Genomic DNA, 18,248 nt, shown 5'->3' on the forward strand with positions numbered 1-18,248 from the left:
AACATTATTCATTTCATCAGAAACTTCACATTAAATTTTCAATAAGTGAGCAATACTTCATCAAACATTACTAATAGCTTTCTAATCAATACAGTATAATTTTCCCCATAGTAATCTTAGATGTCAAAAGATTACTGTATGCATATGAACTAGCAGTATCCTATATTAGTTTTAGACCATTTCCCAACTATATTCCTGTCTTCTAAATGGAGAAAAACATAGCAAAGAGACATTTGTGTATGTGAAGGTTTTTAAATGCATGATCAAAGGTCTAATCTAATTTCAAAATGACCATATTTTAATAATATTTTGTTGTCCCAGCTGATACCATAAAGTCATATATAAATATATCAAGAAACAAAAAATTTATGGAAATGAACTGATAAGAATGGTTTGTAGCACTTCCTTTAATACTACAGCTAAGGAGATAACAATAAGGAAACTGACTTAGACACTAATAAAATAAAGAATTGAAATACTGTGTAAATATTTTGAAATAAATGCTGTTTAATACCTGAAATACTTTAATCTCAAATATAATGTTTAATTGAATTTTAATGTTTAATGGTTACTGTTCAGAAATACTAAATACTCAATGAGATATTATAGTTTAACATAGTATATTGCAATTGTATTTGGTTATGAAACTGCTTCTTCAGCTACCAATTGTTAGTGACCTTGGGAAAGTCACACAGTATTTCTAAATTTAATTTTCTTCTTTGTAAAATGGGAGTATGGAGATTTCTTACAGCTATCTTCATGCCCAGCATTATTTTTATCTCTGTGACCTCTTCCTCTGCATTATTTATTTTTGCCCTTCATGTAATGAATTTTTCTTTTGGCACTGACAATTGTGCTCTGACTATCTGTGCTGTACATTTAATCTGAGGTCTGAATTTTTATTTTGTCTGCATTCCTTGCATATATATCCACTTCATTTTCATCACAGCTTGCATGTCCTGCATTTTCTATGTGAGACAAAATTAAAATCTTCCTCTTTCCTTTAGAAAATATTTCTCATGGATATAATAATATTAATGCAAAAATAACAACTGCTGAACCTTCATTTTGCTAAGCTTTAGGCTATTTGGTGTAAACACACACACATGTACACACATTATTTTCCTACCACCATAACATTTGTATTATTATTCAAGTTGTATACACAACAAAAGTGAGGCTTATAATGACGAAGTAATTTCTTGTCCAAAGTTATACACTTGCTAAATGCTAAAGCCAAGATATAAATGGAGGTTTCTCTGATTCTAAAACTCATGTGATTATGCATTAAACTCCACATCTGCCAACTTTGTATTGTACCCTTTTTTCCTGAATTTTTAGAGCAGTGATCTTCTTTCACTTGACATATTTTATATAATGTATCCACATATTTTAAATGAAATACTTATTTTGGAAGAAGAAACATCCTCAAGATTAGTGTTTGCCAACTATCAGAGTGTGTGTGTTTCCACATCATCGATTATCTCGTTTCTTCTATGATAGTGCTGTCAGTTAAGTTGAAAGGACAGCATTTAAACATTAGTCAAATAATGAAATTTCTGGTGTCAAACAGGTATTCATAAAGGATCATTCTGCTTAAATGAGGCAGGATATTCTCCTCCAGTTATCTATTCTCCTGAATATAAAGTAATTATTTTCTGATTGATTTGAAAAATATTTTATACATATCTTACTAGAAATAGTTTTTTTAAAAAATTATATTTCCTGACGGCATTCCTTTGAGCCCTCCTTCTGCCTTTGCCACAACTGATTGGTTTACTTCTAATCCAGTCTGAAATATGCCAGCCCATTCCACAAAAGCTCACTTTTATTTTTTTTATTTTATTTTTTTTTAACATTTTTATTGGAGTATAATTGCTTTACAATGGTGTGTTAGTTTCTGCTTTATAACAAAGTGAATCAGTTATACATATACATATATCCCCATATCTCTTCCCTCTTGCGTCTCCCATTACCTGGGCTGAACTGAGTTTTGGAGAGACAAACCTCCTTTGGATGTTTAAAAGTTCTGATGTAGCAAGAATAAAATTCAACTTCCTTTCCTTCTTAAAATTGGCTTCTGAATAATTGCAGAAGACTTTTTTTTCTCACTGATGTAGCCCTAAGCCGCTGATACTGGGGCACAAGGCAATTCTAAGTTTGCTTTCTTTTAGAACTCTAGATTAGTCAGTGTAGTAGGTTGAATTGTGTCTCCCCAAAAGATATGTTCAAATCCTAATTCCTGGTACCTGTGAATGTGACTTTATTTGAAAATAGAGTCTTTGCAGATGTAATCAAGTTAAGGTGAGATGATACTGGATTAGATGACTTCTAAATCCAATGACTGATGTCCTTATAGGAAAAAGGGAGGGCACACTGAGAAGAAGGCCCTGTGAAGATGGAAGCAGAGATTGAAGTGATATAGCTATGAGTCATGGAATATCTAAGATTCCAGGGGGTCACCAGCTAGGAACAGGCGAGGAAAGATTCTTTCCTGAAGCCTTCATAGGGAGCATAGTACTACTAACATTTTAACTTCAGACTTCTAGTCTCCAAAACAGTGAGAGAATAAATTTGTGTTTGTTTAAGATACTTATTTTGAGGTACTATTTTATGGCTGCTGTAGGGAATTAATGCAGTGAGCAACTTGTAATTCCTCAACATTTAGCAGCTATCTTCCTTGAGACTACCCTTCCTAAAGTTTAAAAACTTGTCTAATAATATCCTCACATTTCTGTACTGTTATGACTTTGTATCTTGGAATGCATCATGAATATTTCTTTTCACTCAGAGAGATGTAATTGAATTCATCTATTAGTTGCCACAAATTTGAAGTTTGATATTTGCATTTTAAAGTAAAATAGTGAACATAAAAGTTATTTTAGAGACAGCTTAAAGCAGGTTGACTTTCAAAATCACAGAGTATATACATAGTATTTTATTTCACCTAAACATTTCAAAGCATACATATGCACACAAATAAAGGCTTTTAGTTAGATTCTTATTTGTTGACTATTATTCCATTTTTTTACTTGCAAGTATTTATTTGTTTAAAAGAACAATACAAATTCATATTAATATATGCAAATGGTTATGTATGGTTATATATGTGTATATATATATTCTCTCAGATTATTAAGATCTACTTCAGAAGTTAAATAGATGAGAGAGAGAGAAAGAAATAAAACATCATAAACTGGAAAAATGATTCTCCTAAGCCATAATAACTAGACCAAATAATAAAGGTTTGATTATTGAAATTTTATTATATTTCTATTTTTAGAGCATTATCTTTGTATTAGTTTCTGAATATTCAGGGCACTATAGAATAGGAGTTAACTGAAAAAGAAAAGACAGTAGAAAGCCTTTCAACAAGTATATGGAGTTTTGGGCTATATATTTACACTATTTAAAGTAATATTTAATTAAAGATACTACAATAAAAATTAGTTTACATTTGCTGTTGCTGCTGTAAGTATTCCTGCTGCATCCTCATCACAACAGAAAGCCAAAGCTTTGTTCCACCCAGGGGTTTTTGTTTTCAGGTTTCCCTGAATAGTAGCCAGGCATTAAGAGACACCTCATTAGGATGGTCTCAAAAATGAGATGGAAGGAGGCCTGACTTGGGAGTACAGGACTCACAGCAGAACACAAGGGTCCCTGAGACTGTGAAGGAGCAAGTGTGCATGTGCTGCAAGTGTGGGTGTGTGATCAACTTCGTATGTTTATGATGACTTTTATCCATGAAACTTTGCACATCTTATTCCATTATCTTTTAACAATTTGATTGGTTGTGGACTGAGTTTATTTGTCTTTATTGTTTATCCCTGATAGCAAAAAACAACTTTATGCCTAGATTCTAGAAGGATTTTTCTTTTCTTTTCCATGCTTTAAAATTATATGAAAATCTATATCTACTAATGTATGTATAGATGTAGAAAATAAATCTTCCTTTTTCTGTATTATATTTAGCAGCATAATATCTATTAAAATATTTTTACACAGTAATTTTCCATATGTGAGCTATATCTGGCCAGTCCCACCTATTGCATAGTCTCTGTCTTTTCCTCCATAATTTTGTCCTTTTTCTCTGCATTCTGAGGTATTGTTTTCAAGTAGATCCTCCATATCACTGCTTCTTTTTTCCATGCTATCAATTTGTTCTTTATTCCTGCTTCATTCTTTGAAATTATTATGTCCTATATTGTTTCTAAATATTCACCCCACTTAGAATTCACTGAAATCTTTTATTATAATTGCCGTGATACCACTTCTCTTTCTACTTCCTACAGTTGTTTAATCACTGTAATTACAAATTTCCTTTTATGTTGCATCCTGACCTGAGATGCATTTTATTTGGTTTCTAATATGTAGGCTTATATCGTTTAAAAGGTGAATAGCTAATATTTAAAAAATGGAAACTTTCAAATAAAAATTTAAATGCCCTATTTCTCTAGAATATAATTAGAATAATTGTCAATGATGGTACCACATTTCCATGTGACAATTAAGTGGAACTCAGTAGTGATTCTTCCTTTTAGATGAAACAAGCATGCACTTCCCAGAATGTCACAGTCCCCACTATTTCCTATTTATGCTTGGCCTACTTAATCTATGAATCCTTCAATCATTTGCACTTTCCTCACTTTTTAACTTTCTGAAAAAAAAGTGATATAAGCTTACCATAGTAAATTATACATTATATAATCAAAATTTCCCTGAATATTCAGCATGGAACACAGAGTTCCATAAAATGAAAGTGCTTTATGTTATCACACATTTACTATAAGAAATAAGAATATCAAGATAATCACTGATATGAAACATTAAGCAATCAGAAAAATTAGTTTTTGTATTAACACACTAGAATTATTCTGAAAATTCTAAACATGAGGAACCAACATTATTGGAAAATATAAACACGTTTTTCCTAAAAAGAGTAACAATAAAAGCTTCGTCAAATAAAGATGGCTCAGAAATCTTTTTAAAATTTTTTAGCAAATTTAGTTCTTTTCCTAAAGGCTATCAGTTGCTCCTCTTTGTTTTCAAAATCAGGATCTCAGAGAGATATTCAGCCCCACTTTTGTTATAGCATCATTCACAATAGTTGAGATGTGGAAACAACCCAAATGTCTACTGCCAGATGAATGGATAAAGAAAATGTGGTATGTACATACAACAGAATATTATCCAGCCTTAAAAAAGAAGGAAATTCTGTCATTTGTGACAACCTAGATGAGCCTAGAGGCCACAGTAAGTCAAATAAGCCGGTCACAGAAGGACAAACACTGCACAATCCCCCTTATACAAGGTATCTCAAATAGTCAAACTCACAGAAGCAGAGTAGAATGGAGGTTGCCAGGGGCTGAGGTGAGGAGGGAGTGGGAAGTTGCTCAGAGGGTACAAAGTTTCTGTTATACAAGATGAATGAGTTCTAGAGATCTGCTGTACAACATAGTGTCAAGAGTCAACAATACTGTATTGTGCACTTCAAAGTATGTTAAGAGGTTAGATCTCATGTTAAGTGTTCTTATGATAAAAAACAAAAAACAAGCAAACCACACGAGGAAATTTTTGGAGGTGATGAATATGTTTAGTATTTTGATTGTGGTAATGGTATCATGGGTGTTTGCATATATCCAAACTCATCAAAATGTATGCATGAAATGTATGTAATTTTTTTGTATACCAGGTATAATTCAATAAAGCTTAAAAAATGGGTTCTCATGGAATGTTATAAATATATTAGCTAACCTTCATTTACAAAATAAACTCGATTATATGAAAGTATTTATGGAGAGAACATTAAGATTCATTAAGATTCTGATGACGATGATTTAGTTCTGTATTTATAAATAAACAATATCAAGCTTTAGTTTAAATAATAATATTCCAGGACTTCCCTGGTGGTGCAGTGGTTAAGAATCCGCCTGCCAGTGTAGGGGACACAGGTTCGAGCCCTGGTCCGGGAAGATCCCACATGCCGCAGAGCAATCAAGCCCATGTACAGCAACTACTGAGCCCAACTGCCACAACTACTGAAGCCTGTGTGCCTAGAGCCCATGCTCCGCAACAAGAGAAGCCACCGCAATGAGAAGCCCACGCAGTGCAATGAAGAGTAGCGACCACTTGCCACAACTAGAGAAAGTCTGCATGCAGCAACAAAGACCCAACGCAGCCAAAAATAAATAAATAAATAAATTTATAAAAAATAATAATAACATTCCATTTTCTCTTCTTAAACTTTGAAATTTCTCTCTTTTTTTTTTCAACTTGAGAGATACAAGATGCCAATTTCATTAGTTTGTGTTGATTCTAACTATATTATAAAACCATACATTCGTAGTCAAATTTTAAGTTGGAAGATATTATAAAAATACTGTTCATATTAAGATTTTATGATGATCTGGGAATACTTAAATTTTAATATTTCTCATATTCTAAATTACTCATGTTAAATATCATACTACAATACATGTTACAAATAATATGACAAGCATAACAAATATATGTTTATATTATAAGTTGTGTATGCAGATGCATTTTTCTTTAAATTCAAGCATAAGAATAATGAAATATAGAATATGTCAGTAATTAAAGACCTTTAATTTTTAAAATATATTTAATTTTTAAGTATTAAATATACTATATATAATTCCAGGTATTATAACACATATAATACATCCTAAATATCTGTGAAACTAGTAGAAAATCCAAAATTCAGAGAATAGATACTATGGGTATCAAACATTAAAGTGTGTCAAAGGAAATGAAAATTAAATATGATATTGCATATCAAATTATCCAATTATTTTAATGAAGCTTTGGTGGTACAAGCATGTTAGAACATTGATCTGGCTCTATAAATGTACATAATGTGGAGTAAAAATAATGTTTTGATTAACTTTTCAAACAGAAGTATTTGATAAAATTCCCCTAGGATAAATTCATAAAAATACAGTTACTGAATTAGAATTATAAATAGTATGAGTTCTTGATATATAATATATTGTCATATTTACTTTCCAAAAAAGGTATACATTTATAAACATTATAATTAAGTAATTTTAATTAATTCAGATGTATTCTTTTCAAAATGAGTCTTAAATAATAAGATCAATTACATAAACTAAACTAAATTTATTTTTCATGTATCCAAATAGTCTGCACTGAAATCTCATGTTTTGTGTTAAAATAAAATAGAAAAATGTTTTACAAAACAAGGGAAAATATTAACCTGTAATTTGCCATACTTATTAATACTCAATATTTTGTTCCAATACAAACATATTTAACATGCACTTCTAGAAAATACACTTGGTTTATATGTAATAGATGAATTAAAAAGTAGCAAATAATTAAATCTTCCTAGGTGGATAGGAACTGGTTAAGACAATATTAAGATTTGATTTTGTATCTTTGAGTGTTCTAATTTCAGGGCTTAAATTATATACTAAATTATTAAATTACATTTTTAGGTCCTTGGAAAATAAAAATTACATTTAAAACTGCTTAATTTTTTTCTGTTATGCACTGAACATTTGTCATTCATTATATTCCCATTGTAGTATTCTAACTTTATTAAGTATTTTATCCATGTTTTAAAGGATAAAATATCCCATATGACTATCAAATAATGAATCACTTATTCAATTCCATTTTTTAATCACTAAATCAGAATAACAGTAATTTATCAGATATAAAAGTGATTTTAAAATTTTTCTGATCAACTGATAACTGTATAGAGAGAAGTACTCAAACATGTAGTGTAAGAAAAAGTGATGAACTACTTTAAATCTGTAATATTTGGCAGAAAGGCATTTTTCAGGATCCTATGAATTACCTAAGGGTGGTTTCATGGTTCTATGAGGTATAAGTCTTGAATATAAACAATTTATTATTTCTGTCTCACTAAGCACTATTCTAATTAATATACAGTAGGTTTATAAACTGCATTGAAATATAATTTTAGTGACAAAAAAACAATTTTTGGTGCCTCCTGGAGTTCAAAGTATGAATCTAAATGGACATAATTTGAGTGATTATAAGTGGCATAAATGTATAGTCCTTCTACCCATACATTTTTCTAGTTGCTCTGCAGTGATGATGTAGAAATTCTTACTACTGTAGAGATACTTTTGAGACAATGCATATATAAATACTTTGTCACTTTAATCCAATTAGTGTGTCAGATTAGAAAATCAGTTCCTGCTGAGATCATGAAGGCAAGCAACACGGCACTGACTATTCAAAATAGTGAGAAGACATAATGTTGAAAGTCTGAATCAGGCTTATTAAGATCATATGGAGTGTTCCAATCACAAATTTTCCTATTAGCTTCCCTTAGTGCTGTTTATCTTTCCTATATGACATTTTTACCAATTACATGGACTGAAAAACAAAAAGAGAATTATTATTATATCTAAGTGTCATTTTTTTACAAAGTACACAGAAAAATTTGATTTTCCTTGTATGCTACTAGTTAATCTAAAATCTAGTGTTAACCTAATATTACTGTGTATGTGGTTTTTACTTTCTTTCATGTTGATAATGTATGTTACTGATTTAATAACGATGTACATATTTATCTTCAAAAATAATACAAAGACCATGAAAGCCTTTTGAAACATACAAAATAAAAAATAAAATGATGAAAGGTCAATGACTATATTTTTTCTATTCTACATGATAAGTGACACATGTCACATTTTCTAAAAACACACAATCAATAATTTCAAATTCTTTTAACATAGTCACTCATTAAATTATAAAGAAAAAGTATATTGCCAATTTTGTTCAATACACATACACACACACATACAACCACCACCACCAAATCCTGAAGTTAACAATAGTCTATTTGCCAAATATTTAAAAGTTATATTGCAACTTTCCTAAAATATTTTGATTTATGTTTATTATGACCACACCTAGAGCCAGAATCACATTAATAATAGTTTGTAAGCAATGGAAACAGTTTCTACTGCCTTCAGTCCAAAACTGTCTATGATGTTATTTCCTTCTTTATACAGCACATCTGTCATACTGATGAAATTAGCAAATAAAGAATAATCTTACAAAAGAAATAAAATTTGTAAGATTCAAACTAATTGCTGATTTAACAAAAAGTTAAGACAAAATATAACGCTTGCATAACTAAATAATTTTATATCAGTTTTATAAAGACTTTAATTCTGGCCATGTGAAAGTCTTCATTCATGTGAAAACTAATTTACATTGGATTATTAAAAAGGCTCATTATTGTATTCTTAATAAATTCATCTTATTTGGCTAAAAAGGACTGTAATGAAATTTGTTTGATAGTTGCCCAGTAAACATACATTTCATAAAAAGCTGGAGAAATAAATAATAATTACATCATAATAGTCTTCATTTACAAATATAGCTTAGTTTTCTCCTAAAAAAATTTATACTGAGCTTATGAATGTTTAGTGCTTCAGAAAGAGAATGCTATGACCTCACTTAGCAATTAGTTTTCTTTCTATGCTCTATAAAATTGAAGAGATTTACAAAGCAAGTGGAAATACTAACTTTGATAATGATGAGCCATATGGTACTTGTTTTACTATATTTATGCTTAGCAGAGAGTATAAAATTATAGTTATTGCAATTTTTTTTTTTTTTACAAAATGAGGTTACTACTTCTATTATGCTTACAAATTAGCAAGATGAGGATAACAACCACAAAAAATTCAGGTTACTTTAAAAAAAAATTGATTCTGCTGAGACTAACATTTTCCTTGAGCTGTTTTGGTTTATAAATAAGTTTTAAAATGTTTATAAACGTGAAATATTATGTTTATAAAAAATTGTCCAGGTGAAATCCATGACACAGTTCATTTGATTTGGGGGGCATCTTACTCCCAGTCCAAATGTGTTCTTAAAGGAAGAGAAACAGAGGCACTAACTCTGATCTCCCACCTACTCCCTACCTCCTCAACTGAGTATATTCAGTTTGAAATGGATAAATTTGTACTTAGTGATAGGTTAATCTATAATTCATTATAAAAGATTATATAGGCCCACACTTTGGTAAATTTTAATCTCCAAATGACCTGGAGAGGCAGAGTTATGTACGTGAAATGTGGTAGATTTAGCTATTAAAATGTAGAAACCAAGTACGCCATTTATTAGCTGTGTGGTTATAAGCAACTTACATTTTCTGCTTGGGGGCAGCTCATATGCCTTAAAGCAGATGGTAAAAAAATATTAAAAATACAATTTTTTTTCAAATTATAATAGGAAGTCTTAGGAGCATTTTAAGCAAAAATTATTAACCTAGTTCACATGAAATTTGAACCCTTTCACCTCTGACGCATTGGCCACAGAGGGGCCAACATAATGAAATGACCCTAGGAGAACAATGATCAAGTATGTTGGTGATAACACATAAAAAGAAGATTGCATTTCATTTCACCTCAAAATAGAGTGAGGATGGATCAAATATTTTTTAATATTAAAATAGTCATCAGTTGAGTGAAAACTCAGAATACCATGTTGACTCACCCACAGTATTTTATTAACATAATTATGCCAATTTTCTGAGGATGACAAATATTTACCACTACTATGAACATATTTTAAAATGACAATAGGTCTTGTTTACAATGTCTTGGCTATGCAATCTCAGTTTGAAAATCATCATACTATGCCCTCATCTCAAGCAAAAAAAGGCAATGAAAAGTTTATATGTAGAATTTTCTTTTCTAGAAAATACACAAAATATATATACCAGCTATTCTTTTAGTAAGACTTTAGTATATATTTATGTTATTTTGGTGCTACACAATCAGCATTTCATAATCAGAGCCCATTAGTTTGTTACCATACTCACAAAATGATAAATTACTCTCACAGCCTTCAGTTCCATCTAGTTTTGAATACTAGATCAAAGTAGCATTTTATAATGAGAGTAGGGCTGAACTCAAGCTCATGGTCATTGCACTGAATTAAAGAGTAAAAACATTATGCTAGTTTCAAAATAAATAGGATAAACTATCAGGTATTTGCAGAAACAGAGAACGGAGCATAAACCAGAGAAACTTTCTAGTAGTATTTTTATTTTCCATAAGTCAGAAAGATTAGCTTTCCTTTGTATAACAATGTGCTATCATTTTGTAATGCTAACAGAAATGATTAAATCAAAAAATGTAAATGTAATTAGTTTTAAAGCCATCTGAAGACTCATCATCTAAGATATAAATTATAGGCTTTCCATGGCTGCTGAAAACTTAATAGCCTTTATTTCTAGAATACATACTATGTTGAAAGTCTGATGTTTTACACAGCTTAATGAGAATTCAAATCAGAGTACTTGTAAAAAGAAAGTAGTGGTTCACACTCGGTCAACCATGATAAAAACCTGTTCCTACAGCTATCTGAACTACTACATAAATCCATTCTCTTGTCAATTGTAACTTCTTTCAATTGCCCCTTCATACCTTTTAAACAAAATGTTAATGGACTATTCCAGTCTATAAATGGATTAGGTCTTTTATACATAGATCTATCTTGTACATTTATTTTCAAGAGCCTCTACTGTAATGTCAGAAAGATCAAACTCATCAACGGGCATCACAAAGATCATTTCTAAACTTTTAAAACTCCCTCTTGGGAGCACAAATTTTTCATCGACTATTTTATTTATTTTTTGCTTTTACAAAGTTCTAAACTGGCATTATTGATAGCAGTGTAATCTACCACTCTTTTCCCTTCTGACTGTCAGTAGTCATAAAAGTGGTGTACTTTAAAAGATGGGGCCTATTGATTCTTATACTCAGTTAATAAAAATACTTTCTCACTGCCTGAAATATTTGGGAATGTTGGCAAGAAATGTGACAAAAAAGATAAAGTATGATTAATACAATCTCAAACTTTGAAAATAAATTACTGTTACTTGAATTCTGACTGACCAATTTATAGAAAAACACTGAAGTAGGTGAGGACAGGAATTTTATATTGCTGACATTTTATGAAAATGTTTGTTATCAACTAAATCCTTGATTCTCAGTATCAGTTTATAATCTGAATGGAACACATAAATAATGAAAGATATGGTTTGGGAACTCTTGTTAAAAAGAATTTAAATCATATTTGTCTACCAACCTAGTGAAAACCAGTTTTACATATTTGGATGAAAGGTTTAGAATAAAATTTGTTGTGCAGAGTGAGATCAAACAAAAAAAAATTGTTTAAAAATTACACCTGATGAAATTTAGAGCTGTGGTCACAATAATCTTGGAGAACAGACTCTGTCAAGCATGAGAAATGTGGCTGAGGGGATATGACACAAGTGTCATAATGCATTTTGGAAGTGAAGTACCTCATGATGGAGGCTGGACTGAAGTGAGAAGAAGAAAGTTATCTCTATGGGCATTTTAGTCAATATATATTTCAGTAAACTAGAAGGTATTAGAGAAATGTATTAAAACCTTCCAGTAAAGAGAGATGCAGAAGAGCAACTGTGTTTTAACAAAGCCCTGTTCTCTAAAGGCCACATTTGATTGTTATGTTGTTTGCTTTTTCAGTGGAGACTGAAGAGTGTCTCTATAAAATATACCTTACAGCTTCTTTATTTTTAGCTCTTTCATATGAACTGCCAAATTTTTCACATACTTGTGGTGGAATTTTCCTTAGATTTTAATATCAAACTGTGTAGAGCTGCCCTTTATATTTTCAAAAATAGTTACACATTGATTCTTGATTTCAATTTTATTCTTAATATGGATAAATATAAATATTTTTGCACTTCCAGTTATGGTAATGTCTGCAATATCTAATTTGTTTCAATTTTAGCCTATTCTCCCACTTCCAATTCATCACCATCTTGTTGCTTATATTGTATGTGTGAGAGAGAAGAACAAAAGGAGAGACAGAGACAGAAAGACAGAGAGAGATATTTCCCATGTGTAAACTCATATGTATATTCACACAGACACACACACACTTCATCCTCCTCTCTTGCTCTCCACCACTTCTCTGACTATATACTTCCATAGTGTATTTGTGTCACCTGCACCCAGGGTACTCTCCACAATGCAGCAAGTGTGATACACATTTTTTACTGGAAATATCATCATATATCTTCCATGTGTAATACAATACACTTCTTATTGGTTTTAGTTTAAAAGTCAAAGTTCTTAACTAAACCTGCAATACTTTGTCTTTTCACCCCTGCCTAAATCACCAGTCTCATCTTTCAACACTCATTCCTCTCCCTCTCAACACTCTGGCCAAAATGTCTTTTAATTTTATAAGCGTGCTGCATTCTGCTCTGTTCATGACCATTGCATATGGGTTCCTTTTCCCAAGACATTATTCCTGAGGTCTATGCTTGGCTGACATCTACTGTGCTATTAAGTCTCGAAGAGTCTCAGGATCTTCCTTTATGTGGCCTCAAAAAATACAGCGTGTCCCCTTCGTGGCTGATGTGGCCATTTTTTCCAGCTTCTTTTTCTCACTACCATGGCAAATGACTGAGGATAGAGACTTGCCATTTCTGTCCTTCACATTATTCCTAGGACTACTTCATTGATCAGCATATTGCTTAAACATGTTTGTTGCCGAAAGGAATAAACATGATGTGGAGCTATCCATGGTTAGACATGAAGTGTTCCATTTAACCCCTTTCCCTCTTTCTCATGGGTACTGCAATCCAAATGGGCATTGCTAAACTGTCACAGTACCCATGCTTCTACCTAATGGCTACTATTACTCCAACTTAATAAACTCTACTCCTTTGAAGCTCCTGTAATTAAATTGTATGTGCAACTTCAGCATTGCCACCTATTGGTCTCCTGTGGAGAGTCCATGGTTTATTATGGTTTTAGCACATGGTTTACCATTTACCTTTTCAACCAGATGCCTGTTGCTAGCCTAGGTATTTGCATGTCCATCATCATGGACAGAGTGAGACATATACTCTTGCCTTTGCTTTTCTCTTTGCCTTGCTTGAATTCTATTATCCAGAATCATCTTCCTTCTTCAGCAAATTCCCTAAAATCACTGCTATTTTTTCCAAAATCAATTCAGCCATTCTTTTGTATTAAAGTAGTTTAATTCCACTCAAGAATATTTTATAAGCTGGAATTTATTACATGATAATATTAATAATAGCTGCATTTACTATATGCCAGGCCAAACAGTTAATCTTCACAATAACCCTATGAGGTAAATGTCTTTTATCACTACATTCAACAAAATTTCCAGTTTCACTTGTCCATTTTAGTGCATTTCTCTTATTGAATGCATTCATTCACTATTTGCTACAATGATTTTCATACACTTTCTCTCATGGGATCCCTCAACCTTATCTCTGCCCCACTACTCTCAGTGGATGACCTTTCCTCATCTTTCACTGACTGATTTCAAGCCACCCAATGGAACATCTCTACCCTCCTACCACACCTCTCTCCAGCATCTCTGCAGGTACTGTATCCTTCCCTCCCATTATAGTGGCAGAATTGCCTCTACCAGTCAGGGGAAAACTACTCTGCATGTGTCCTGAAGCCTATCCTCTTCTCTCCATGTAACTTGCCTTCTACAGAATATCGATTATTCTTCCCCATTCTTTTATACAATTCACTTTTTCCTGTCTCCTGGTCCTTTTTTTTTTTTTTCAACTTCCAGTATCTTTTCTTTTTCCTAGAAGCTGGATACAATTAACTCCAGCAGGGCAGTGCTCAAAACTATTGAAGCCTAACGCTTTAGGTTCTACTACTTTAATATTTGTAAATGCGAGAATGCACATTCCAAGAACTGCAAACTAAAATTTGACATTATACCAACAAGTTTACTCAATACTGATGTAATTATACAGAAGCCTAAATATATCACTCAAACTTTAATATTACAGAATTTGGCCTTCTAAGTCATCTTACATATAAACAAAGTTACTCTTTGCTTATCTGTCCTAACCTATGAAACGTTGCACCAACAGACTCTTCCCATAGTTCTTCATTATGTACTTAAACAGGTGATGCCTCCCACTTTGGCAAGGTGAAAAAAATCGAAATCCCTATGCAGAAAAAAATGTTAACTCAGAATTACCAAATTCTGAAGTTACAGCTGATGGTACACCATAAATAAGTTTTGGGAAACTCCTGTTAAAGTCTTTTACCTAAGTAGGACTACAGGAAGTTACAATGGTGACCAAAAGAAGACACACATTCTTCATTAAAATTTGTTTTAATGGGTCTCAAAGTTCTGTGACAGATTTTTGGTCAAGTTGTTTCCATTAGAAAGTACTGATTTTAAAAACTAATAACTTAAAATAGTCACACACACGCACACACATGTAAATGGCCCACAAGACATTCTCCTTTCCTTCTGAAGGTTTTACGATGTGTTTTATCATTAACCAGTCTTTTACTATTAAACTTAAATGGCCAACTGAGACAAACAGTTCTGAGACTGTTCTTCTACCACTGATTAAGACACGGGTGGCAGGGATCGGGGATAATATTCATTTAACCTTCTGAGCTTTTTGGACAGACTTGGTGACCTTACCAGCTCTAGCTGTCTTCTTGTCCACTGTTTTGATGACACCCACAGCTACCATGTCTCATGTCACCAACACAAAAGTGCCCCTGACGAGGATTGTCACAGAAGCTCTCAACACACATGGGCTTGCCAAGAACCATATCAATGGTGGTGGAATCACCACATTTCAAGAATCTGGAAGCATCTTCCAGCTTTTTCCCAGAACAACAATCAGTCTTCTCATTCAGCTCAGCAAACTTGCAAGCAATTTAAGCTGTGTGACAATACAGCACAGGTGCATATTCAGCACTGGTCTGGCTGGAATTGTTCAAGATAATCACCTGAGCTGTGAAGCCAGCTGCTTCCATTGGTGGGTCATTTTTGGTGTCACAAGGCACACTGCCACAATGGACATCTTTGACAGACATGTTCTTGATATTGAAGGCCATGTTGTCCCCAGGAAGAGTTTCACTCAAAGGTTCATGGTGCATTTCAATAGAGTTTACTTCAGTTCTAACACTGACTGGAACAAAGGTGACCACCATGCTGGATTTGAGAACACCAGTCTCCACTCAGCCCACATGGATAGTACCTATACCAACAATTTTATAGATGTCCTAGAAGGGCAGACACAGGGCTTATCAATTGGATGAGTTGGTGGCAGGATGCAATCCAGAGCTTCAAGTAGCATGGTTCCACAGGCATTGCCACCTTAATGGGTAGTTTTTTAATCCCTTGAACCAAGGCATGTTAGCACTTGGTTCCAGCTTGTTGTCACCATTTCAACTAGAAATTGGCACAAATACTGCTCTGTTGGGGTTGTAGCCAATTTTCTTAATGTAAATGTTGACCTCTTAAAGATTTCCTTGTATCTTTCCTTGTATCTTCTGGCTGTAGGGTGGCTCAGTGGATCCATCTTGTTAACACCAACAATTAGTTGTTTCACACCCAGTGTGTAAGCCAGAGGGGCATGCTCACAGATCTGCCCATTCTTAGAGATACCTGCTTCAAATTCACCATCACCATCAGCAACAATCAGGACACCGCACGTCAGCCTGAGATGTACCTGTAATCGTGTTTTTGATAAAGTCTCTGTGTCCTGGGGCATCAATGATGGTCACACAATACTTGTTGGTCTTGAATTTCCACAGGGAGATATCTATCAATAGTGATACCAAGCTCAGTTTCAGCTTTCAGTTTATCCAAGACCCAGGCATACTTGAAGGATCTCTTTCCCATATCAGCAGGCTCCTTCTCAAATTTTTTGATGGTTCTTTTGCTGATCCCACCACATTTGTAGATCAGATAATCAATATTCAATATTCAAATATGGGCTGATTGCTCCCAAATTTAAAAAAAGAAAGGAAAAGAAGATTCATCAGACACCATGTTCTCTTCCAGCTGCCTTTCACTGACAGCTAAGTTCAAAGAGAAACTGACCATACCCATAATTTCTATTTCTCCATCTCTCATGCCTCTACCTCTGCTCTTACATGTCATATTTCCCCAAGACCTTCATTTTTCACTCTGACTGCTCACTTAGATGATTTAATCTCCCCACAAGTTGTCAAAAATAGTCAACTCTATTATATTGACTCTGAGCTGTAAATTTCTTTCATATTTAACATCAAAAAGGTAATTCACTTTTAGATTAACTGCATGTCATATTTCTACTGGCAATTTTTTTTATTGTTTCTTTCTGTGTGGTACAAAAATAATGGTGCATATTACAAATATAGCATCTTCTACATGAAGAAAGACAGAATTTGCATAAGCAAACATATATTGATTCTCCTCTCAATTCCAAACCTGTATCTGAGCAATAATAGTTACATGCAACTTTTCCTCAACATTTGTGGATGGAGTTCTCTAAAGCATCTTGTGTTCATCAAATAAAAAAGGAAATCCGTGGAGTACATTAATCACTTATGCTCCAACTCTAGTTTTTACCATTAAAAAGAAGCCTTGATTTTTCAGAAATTTGGGAGTGATTATCAATATTTGTCTTAAATCCACATTCAGTCATTTGGTAAGTTTTACCTCCTAAACAATTATTAGTAAAACTAACATTTATTAAGGAATTCATGTACTAACACTTTAGGCTCTTTGCATACATTACCTTAGTTTTATTAGAAAACAAAACAAAAACTAAGAGTTTGGTACCACTGTCATCCTCAATTTACATATAAGGGAACTGAGACAGAATTTTCCAAAGCTACTCAGCTAGTTAAGTGGGAGTCTAAAATTTGATTTAAATACCTTAGGATCTGTGCTCTGTTAATTTTTCTTTTTCTCACATTTTTCATGAAATTCATTAGAAAATCCACTCTTAACTCCTTCTATTAACTGTGTACACTGCATACAAGCAATCTTTTAAAAGGACAAATTGAATTGCTGATGTTTCTCTTGCTTAAATTCTTTAATTTGTTTCCATTTAAAATACAGTCTAAAATTCTTATCATAATCTCCAAAATTCTTCCTTACCAGGTCTCTCTCTCTTTTAAGTTAATTACATAGTATCATAGTATGGTAGGCAAAATAATGACCCTCCCAAAGATTTCCATGTCCTAATTCCTGGAACTTGTGAATATGTTAGGTTACATGGCAAAGGAGGAAATTAAAGCTGCAGTTGGAATTAAGGTTGCTAATCAACTGCCTTTAAAATAAATACATTATCCTATATTATCCCAGTGGGGCAAATGTGATCACAAGGGTGATCACATTAAAAGAGAAAAGAGAACCAGAGA

General features: G+C 32.7%; 1 pseudogene across 1 annotated transcript; it reads right to left on the reverse strand.

The window, feature by feature from the left end:
• Window positions 1-415: 415 nt before the first annotated feature.
• On the reverse strand, window positions 416-16,815 carry LOC309627704 (elongation factor 1-alpha 1 pseudogene; annotated as a pseudogene). Its single transcript has one exon. The product of its transcript is annotated as an elongation factor 1-alpha 1 pseudogene (transcript).
• Between the last annotated feature and the right edge of the window lie 1,433 nt (window positions 16,816-18,248).

This window comes from Balaenoptera borealis (assembly GCF_965194805.1).
Source record: "Balaenoptera borealis genome assembly, chromosome: 4".
NCBI lineage: Eukaryota > Metazoa > Chordata > Mammalia > Artiodactyla > Balaenopteridae > Balaenoptera > Balaenoptera borealis.